At 40.9% G+C, this 9,460-nt stretch overlaps 1 protein-coding gene across 1 annotated transcript in view; it reads right to left on the reverse strand.

Moving 5' to 3' along the window:
- Nucleotides 1-9,070, reverse strand: part of LOC137287186 (con-Ins Im2-like) — a 79,543-nt gene extending 70,473 nt beyond the window's left edge. The window contains exon 1 of the mRNA XM_067819362.1: nucleotides 8,721-9,070. The gene's annotated coding sequence lies outside the window, so the exon portion shown is untranslated. The remainder of the gene's footprint in view (nucleotides 1-8,720) is intronic.
- Between the last annotated feature and the right edge of the window lie 390 nt (nucleotides 9,071-9,460).

Raw genomic sequence — 9,460 nt, forward strand, 5'->3', positions numbered from 1 at the left:
CTTGTTAACAATTACAGCCGTACTTGCAAACGGTCTAAGGAACTTTTTAAGGAACTTTTTTAATCCTGCAACAATTAAAAACAATAACAAACATTTATTATTTTGACATTGTTTAACTAGTAAGATTTCATCTGTCCTTGACCTTTGACCTTCCCAAAGAATGATTCCCTTGAGGTATTTGAAATAAGTCTTTTCTATTACCGCGACTGATGTCAATGACCTTTGTGCCATTTTCCATTGGCACGATGTTATAGAAATATGATGAAAATGTCACAGCGAGCCACATTAGTCGACACAATGTTTGCAATCTCCGACGAGCAAACTCAGGAAATAACTGAGAGGCTTTCCGTTTGGAATCAAAGACAAAAGGCAAAGCGCCTTAGGGCTATTTTGTAATGTGACAGAACTGACCTGTGTCTTCAAGTGCAGCTGGCTCAGAACTCACACAAGCTTCTGATGAGCACAGGAAACATAATCAACAGTTGGCGACAGAAACGTCTTGTTTGTCGCTCTTTTCTGAACGATGGAAAAACCCAGCCACGGTGATGCCTCTTTTGTTATTAATACGGTGTACACATTGTTAAGATAAGACATTAAGATACTGTTACATTTTGCCAACGCGACACAGATTTCAAAAATTAAATCCTGATTTACAAATTATATTTTTTTTTCAAATGCTGCATAATAATCCACTGAATCAATGTTAAGAACATGCTTTCTCAATGACTATACGAAGTTCTGAACTCAGTACTGTGTTCTTTTTTATGATTGTCTTCATGTGTCAGGTACATTTTACTAATCTTTGCTGTGATCGTTTGCACTATACCAGGTTGATTGATAAAATGTAGTTTCACAGGTTCCATGGGTTGCGACCCGTGACGATCTCAGGGTAGAATAGGACTTCAGCAACCCATGCTTGCCATAAAAGGCGACTTTGCTTGTTGTAAGAGGCCACTTACGCGATCGGGTGGTCAGGTTCGCTGGCTTGGTTGACACACGTCATCGGTTCCCAATTGCGCAGATCGGTGCTCATGTTATTGACGTCTGGATTGTCTGGCCCAGACTCGATTATTTACAGACCGCTGGAATAGCTGGAATAATGCCGTGTGCGGCGTAAAACTAAACTCACTCACTCCATGGGTTGCACATGTGATATAATGGAGTGAGTAAGTTTAGTTTTAGGGCGTTTTCAGCAATATCACGGCGGGGGACACCAGCGATGAGCGTAACACAATGTACTCATATTGAGAAACGAACCCATGTCTTCGGCGTCATAAGCGAACGCTTTAACCACTGTATTAGGCTAAAATACTACCCGCTAGGTAGAGACATCATCACCAAATACATAATTACGTCACACTTTCCAACTTTGTGTACATGTTCGTAAATGCACAAAAGTTGATACATAGCTTTAATACAAAAGGTGTGATCACAAGTTCACAAACAGTATCGTATAAATTGAAATAATCAGAAACAACATCTCTCATATGGCAGTCGAGCCATTTTTGTTGCAAAGGTAACAAACAGAGTGCTTTAATACCCTTACCTATAAACCCATAACCTTCACAAAAATACACATATATATATGTATGCCTCACACCAATAACGGAACGCATGTACACAAAGCACAATAAGCGACTGCTGGCGTCCGCCGGGAACTATCCTTAATTATCTCTCATTTTACCAAAATGTGTGAAACCTTTTTGCGAACTATGACTTTACAACCGCACAGATTCCCATTGACACAACTTAAATTAGATATTTCAAAAGTGTGGTTGTACAGGCACTACATACCTACTACTGTTGCATCGTCATCATATCTCAAGGCCATAAAAACAAGGAAATTCCTTCCTCTTCTGCTGTGAAACACTCCTCTCCCCTCCCCTCACCCTCCCCTCCTACTCTCCAACCAACCCAAGGTTAAGAGAGTGGGCGGTATTGGACAGAGGTCGATATCAAATGCGATCCACAAGACGAGCCTTAGAGTCGAGGGTCGAGGGCAGCGGGGACATGACAGTGTGTCCTACTAAAGAAACGAGGGCAGAATGTTACATAATTAGGTGTTCAATGAATGTACTCGACACAGTTCGACTATCGATAGTTAATTACCCTAGGGTGAGAAGGTACTTCGTAGCGGTTGTCTGGAGATATTCTTCTTGAATGACAGCACGTAAGTAATGTAGGTACGATATCGAAGAAACGAAGCGGTATACTTCTAGAAGAGCCTTGGTGGTTTAGTTGAGCTGATTGATGGTGTCTCCAGGTGCCATTACTGACATTCATTTTCATTTAGGGAGAAACATTATACTTGTTTGGAGTACGACATCCGAAAGTTGTCTTTGGAACAATTTTCTTTGGAAGACATTATTTGCACGATTAGTGTGCATAGAAGATAGTTCAGGACATTTAGTGAAACAGAGGATACATTATGGTACCGTCCAACTATAATCATGGGTTTTCACAATACAAATGGTTCCAGCTTGTAGCTGTTGTTCCTCACCAAATCACCTTCAGGTTAACCTGTCTAAGCCAATTTGAAAACGAGGCTAACAAAACCTAAGCGAGAAAAGTATAGAGGTTAAGTGAGTGCTTGAAATTGAATTATAAAAATATGATCTTTTGAAACACGTCGTGCTTCGGGTTAATCAATACTTGTGAAAATGCTATGTCTTTCTTGGAACAGATTTCTGCTCTATCCAACGGACGTTTTTTACAGCAAACCTGCTTTTAATATCAACGTTATTCTTCTGGACAAACTTCCAATTTCTATCTATATGCAAATGATCAGGGGCAAATGTTGATGAATATGAATAATTATCATTTATCCTTTCGAAACCAGGGTCTACTTTCACTGCAACGACTTCACTTGCTTTCACGGCTAATCCTCTTTGATATTTCCCTCGGAAATAATGAAAAAGAACTCGCTTTCATTATCTTGTCCATTAGTTTAGTTCAGCGGTCATGAATAAGTTCTGACTAATGAGATTCAATTTTTGACACAGTATTTGAGCCATGGAACTGATGACGCTGATTCAGCGACCTAGCCAAAGCGCTGTACCTTAGACAAGAGGAAAGCAGAGATCATCTAGCTCTCGTATTCTAACCATTTGTTATATCATCAAAGAGTAAATAATCAATTCATAGCCCTGCGGGAACTTCCAGTCAAAAGAAAACTTGATGGTGAAATCATTAACATTCAAGACATTTTTTAAGATGAGTCAGTATAGCAAATTGTTGTTGAAAGGTTGGTGACACAAGGTTGGTGACGCAGATAACATTTGGGAATTCAGTGTATGTATTTTATGAATCTCTTTGCCACCATTCAATGGCATTTTCATCATCTGATATCATCACAAAGTAATACGATGTTGTGTACACGGACTACCGTATGGAAACATCATGGACATTAAGCCCTTCTACAAGGTTTTTATGAGAGGGAAGGAAATGTGTTTGACACATGCCCCGACATCCCCGATTTTGACCATGTTCGGTGTGTTTTCTTTAACTCCGCATTCAACAACGAAAGTCTGTATATAAGAGGACCTTAACCAAAATTTAAAAACACAAATTAAGCAACAACAAAAAAAAAAAAAGAAAAGAAAAGAAACAACCAACCAAAAAACAACAACAGAAAAAAACCCGACACCAACCAACCAAACAAAAAACAAACCCCCACAACAGGAACTGTTAGAGGGCTTTAGGGCTAGCACGGTCAGTCCTCAGTCCGAGGGTCTAGCATGGAAGGCGTAAGACAACATCATACCCTTATCTTCAGGACATATTCATTCTGTGGCCCAGCACGCTATCTTGTCTTTCTCATACTGATTTAGCGAGTAAACAGGTATTTCATACAGGGTTTCAACACGCAGTCGGTCCTGTCTCACAGTTGTCCAGTACGCAATCTGGACTTTCACAGAGATTCACCACGCGGTCTAGACTCTCTCTCAGAGGCTTATCATGCAATCTGGCCTTTCACACAGAGGCTCACCACGAAGATGGCCTTTCACACAGAGGCTCACCATGCAATCTGGACTTTCATACAGAGGCTGACCACGCGAACTGGCGTTTCACACAGAGAGGCTCTCCACGCAATCTGGCATTCCACGCCATGGTTTACCACGCAATCTGAACTTTCACAGCCTGGTCCTGGAAACAATCTGACCTTTCACACACTGGTAAAGAAGACAATTTGACCTCTTAAACACAAGGGTCCAACGCACAATATGGCTTTTCAAAATTTTCGGACAACACGCAATCTGGATTTTCACACAGTTTTTCACCGCGCACTTTCTCACATTGGTTCAACATGCAATTTGGTCTTTCATACACTATCCAACACACAATTTGGTCTTTTATACACTATCCAACACGCAATTTGGTCTTTTACACAGTAGTTTAGCAGGCAGTCTGAGAGTGTTCGGCATGCCGTTAGTGGGCAGGCATCAATAAAGTACACGAGCCCTCGCAGGTCTCCATTATACCACCAACAATACCACGGGCGACACCGGTCCCAATTCTTGAACACAAACCGAGTGACCTTCCTTCTCAACGTTCCTGGCTACCATAGCTTAACGAATATAACGCAGGAGACAAATCGCTATAGTCACCTTCCCCGAAGCGTCTTCATCGACCCAGTTCCCGTTACGTGTTGCCGGGGTGTTTTCCCCAGGGAACGACAGGCTACAAAGTTGATAATCCATGACTCCAGGTGTTCTTACAGCACACATCACCACTCCTATTGGTTTACATTTCAAATGGAACATGTCACTTAGATGAAGGATCAAACGTAAAATAGTGAATACGAATGTATGGGTGAATATATGAGTGGGTGCAGTTTTACGCCGCGTCTAGTTATATTCCAGCACTACCGTGACAGGGGACATCAGAAATGGGTTTGTGGTCAAACGTATACCATACATTCAGCATACACTGCATATCACAGTCATCTGATATCATCGCCTTTTGACGCATGAGACAATACTCATAACGTGGATGAAGTCGTGCAGCTTTATATTCAGTTACTCAGACTCTAGCCTTTATTTGATTTACAAAAAATATTCACAGCGGCACGATTCTTCTCCGAAGGATATTTGAACTTCACGAAGCAAGGGCTGCCAGAACCAAGGAAAAATCGTCTGGGATCTTAGTTACAGATTCTCCAAGAAAAGAAATGAGTGTTCATGCTGAAATTGACTTGTGTGTAAATACACAACATTATTGCTACATGCGCTTACTCAACAAGTATATTTTCATGTGGAGAAGGGTCGTTAGATATTGGGAAGCAATGGTGTCATGGATAAATGAGTGAACATTGCTTTAGGCTGATTTTAGCAATACTCCAGCAGTATCATTAGGTTGAAGGGGTGGGGGGTGGGTGGGGGGTGGGGGTGGGGCGCTCCAGAGGAGTCAAACCCAAATCTTCTGCGTGACGAGCAAACGCTTTAACAGCTAGGCTACCCCTTCGCCCCATACGATATATTGATCATGAAGTAGGCAAAACAGCAGAACGCTTTATTTGTTAATAATGATATTGACAGCAGCATGAATGAGTGTAGCATTGTTTCACCTCTACGTATTGCTTTGCTTAATTTTAAAACACAAATATAGTAACTGTTGAATTGCGTGTGCAATTTAAAATGTGGGCATATTCACTGTGATAAGTCAGCCACATCGATCAAGGTATGACATCTACAATACTGGGTAGGATACGAAAGAGGTGATATTATTTAAAGTTTTCAGTATTTTCTACAGTTAAACCACCCTAACTAGCGATATAACTAGTTACTGTAAGTAACTAGGATTTTCTAGGATATGCTATGTAAACAATTCTATGAATATCTAATGAATATCATCAATATACCTGAAACATGGTATGTTGCCACTACAAGGTGCACACTCAAATCTGCTGGAAAATACATGTTCAATAGATTGCTCAAATATATTGAATTGAGCCTGTCATCAGGACAGTCATGTCACACGAAAATAGAACAAACTTTTCATCTCAAATCTCTTCTCTTTTAGAGTATCAGAATGGAAATGAAACTCCGTAGTTTGAAATCCCGAATCAAAGTGAAACGTGTGGCGCTACCACACCGGGGGTTACAAATCGGTTTGAAATGCGATTTTACGATTAATCGATGGAAATCGAAGCCTCAGGTGTACCCCCTTATCATAACTTAAACAGATAGCGTGAGATTCCTTTCAGTTACTTGAACCATAACAGTTTAGGTGTGTGAACATATTTTCTGTGTTGTAATGTAATCATTTATATGCTTTCGGGTGTATTTATTAATGATTTTTTACACAATGCTCCAATTTCCAAAACAACCAACTCAAAAGAGCCAATACGTTAATACCATCAGATTATTCTTACATTTCAGTTTCAATAACAATGGAATTATAAACGCCATCTGATTATAAATAACTTGTCAACATATTGTGACCTGATATATAACCGCCTGTACATATATGTTACAAATATTTTCCCATGTTTCAAAACGTGCTAACATATTTAGGATCATACACGGCCATATATTTGACGTAAACATGATTACATTCTAAGCATGTTTACGTTATTAGGTCAATACATAGTGCCAGCTCTAAGTCGTAAACATGTTTAAATTCAAAACATGTTTGTATCGTTAGGATAAGAGAGTCATTGGCACTTTGTTGTAAACATGTTTACGTCATGGATATATTGTGTGTGAGGCGATGGTTCATGCCACGTGTTAAGGCAAACCAGTTGAGACACATCAAATGTGTACTTATTTTAGAACTTATAGAATCGCTGATGCATATGTTCCTGCATCTAACCATGTATTGTATGTGTGCTAAACGCGTTTGTTCACAGTACACTTTTTTCTGAGATACCCGTTGGTGTGTTTTGCAGCTGGCGCCTCTAGATACACTAGCGTTCATCACTGCAGGCTTATTACCAGAATGTATCTCTTCGATTTGGCAGTTCCAACAAGGATATGACCACAAAACAGTACTACACGCCGTATTAGGTCACTCTTCGATCGGCCAGGGCGATGACCTTTAGACAGGTCCAGCCAACATTGCCATAGTTACATGTAAACATTTGGAACGTACGGGCCTGTGATTGATAATCTGTTTTCATAAACAGTGTCAGTGCTTTGGCCAGTCAGATTTTCCGAGCTCCCGGCAAATGTTTACTTAGTACATCATATTTCATACATGCACGAAAATATGTGTACAGCACACACTGAAACACAATATATGCCTGACAACATCACACTGCAATAATCTCTTTCTGCCCGAGTATCTGACTCTGAGCTAACATAGTTCTGGTCACCTAAACACATCGCCATACACTTTTACGGCAGTTAAAACACGTGAGCATCTAGCACGGCAAGGTTTACCTGAGGACATCCCATATCAATGACACGACAAATTCAAGCTGAAGACATTAGGACAACCTGACTTGAGAATTTCAACCTGAGGACATAACGATACGCGAACGGAACAATTTCTACATGAGGACATGACAATACACTTAATCAGCAATTTTAACCTGAAGTCATCCCTATGCTTCAAATCGGCAATTTTAATCTTAAGACATTACAATATCACAATCGGCAATCTCAACATGAGGGCATCACGATGCACTGATGCCACAATTCTAACCTAGCTGAGGACATCACGATACATTAACACGGCAAACTCAACCTGAGGACATTACGATAAACTCAATCGACAATTTCAGCCTGAGGGCACCATGATACAGTAACACGGCAAACTCAACCTGAGGACACCACGTTACACTAACACGACAATTTTAACCTGAGGACACCACGATACACTAATACGGTAATTTTAACCTGAGGACATCACGATACACTAACACGGTTAATACAACTCGAGAACATCACGATAGGCTGGCCTGTCGACCTAGCAGGACACCAGTACGACAATGTATCTGAGTACATCACGTTACACTAGCATATCAATGTCAATTTGAATATATCACTGTGAATGGACAAAACAATGTCTACCTGTGTACATCAAGACATGTTCAAACCTCAGTGTTTATCTGAGTGCATCACGTTATGGCAGTCCCGTCATCCTTTTCCCAAAGACATGGCGTTTTCAAAACACGCTAATGCTAAACGGAGTACATAATCCCAAGCAAACACATCAACATCTAGATGAATGAATACCTTGCGTTGTATAGACTGCCCATAGTGTATATACCGTATTGATACATAATATTAGACAAGCATGGTTTCCACAAGGCTAGAGATGTACAAGGTCGTTCGGTTGCACAGTGAGGTCGTTGTCCGTCATGAATGTTATGACTGTAAGCTAGGTGAAAATGTTCCCTGTTCCCGCCCTATGCATATCTACCTTGTCAGATTTCACTAAACATGCACATTATGATTGACAGTGCCGTCTTCTTCAGTGATAACGTTCCTGTAAAGGTTAGAGCTCTACACCAGATCAGACTGTTGTGTCTTTGCAAATGGAATCATAGAGCCTGATAACGCCGCCATGTGTGATAGCCATTTTTGTACTCGTGCAAACATTTAATCCAACTATTGAATCTGTGTCATAATTCCTGAGAACAAAACATGGAACACATGTACATTTCTTTGGAATTCAAAACGCACATAGTGTTGGAAACAGTTTTTACATTTCTTATATGCAATTTGTTTTTTAATAGCCGATATTGTAAAACATGTCTTAAAACTTAAACTTACCGATGTGTTGCAGATGCACGGTCGTCTGCTGCTATCCCCTGAAAGCGCACTGGTCTCAGCTCATTCTCAGGCGGAGAAAGGTCAAGGTCGGTAGACGTTGTGAAATGGAGCCGCCAGACATTGCACGAGGTCCGGTACGTGAACAGTCGTTTTTGTACCGAGCGACAACAAAACCTAGTTTCCCAAAGATTTTCCTCAGGGGTTTATGAGAGCAGTGCAGCGTGATGGCATGTCAGATATTCCTTCCCGACGCACCATCCGCCATCACGGTCGCAGTTTGGGCTGGCCATAAACAGATTCTTCCTCATTCAGCGCAAGCTAGTGTCTCGTACCTCAGGGGGCACCGCATCCAGGTCAGACCCTCCCCCTGTCAAGTAACCTACCCCCATCACACTCTGCTTGAATCCATCTGTCGGGTCTGGGAACTGGTAATGGAAATTCATCATTTCATGTACTTGCATATTGAAAAATGTAATTGATATTTTAATTAACGCCATTGTAGTAATGTTGTTACGTCATAAGAAGTACACACTGCGCGTTGGCCTTGAGCTCCTGACGTCCCGCTGAGTGCAGATGGCGCTTCAATCATCGGTCGTCAGTTGTCACGGCAGCTGACAACGATACGTATGCAAATGAACTACACTTCAGCTCGACAAATATACACATCATATTAGCATTAAAGAAGGAGTTGCTTATTAAACTAAACCATTTGGTTTCACTAAGAACCGTAAATAATTCAT

This window comes from Haliotis asinina, chromosome 6 (genome assembly GCF_037392515.1).
Source record: "Haliotis asinina isolate JCU_RB_2024 chromosome 6, JCU_Hal_asi_v2, whole genome shotgun sequence".
NCBI classification, from domain to species: domain Eukaryota; kingdom Metazoa; phylum Mollusca; class Gastropoda; order Lepetellida; family Haliotidae; genus Haliotis; species Haliotis asinina.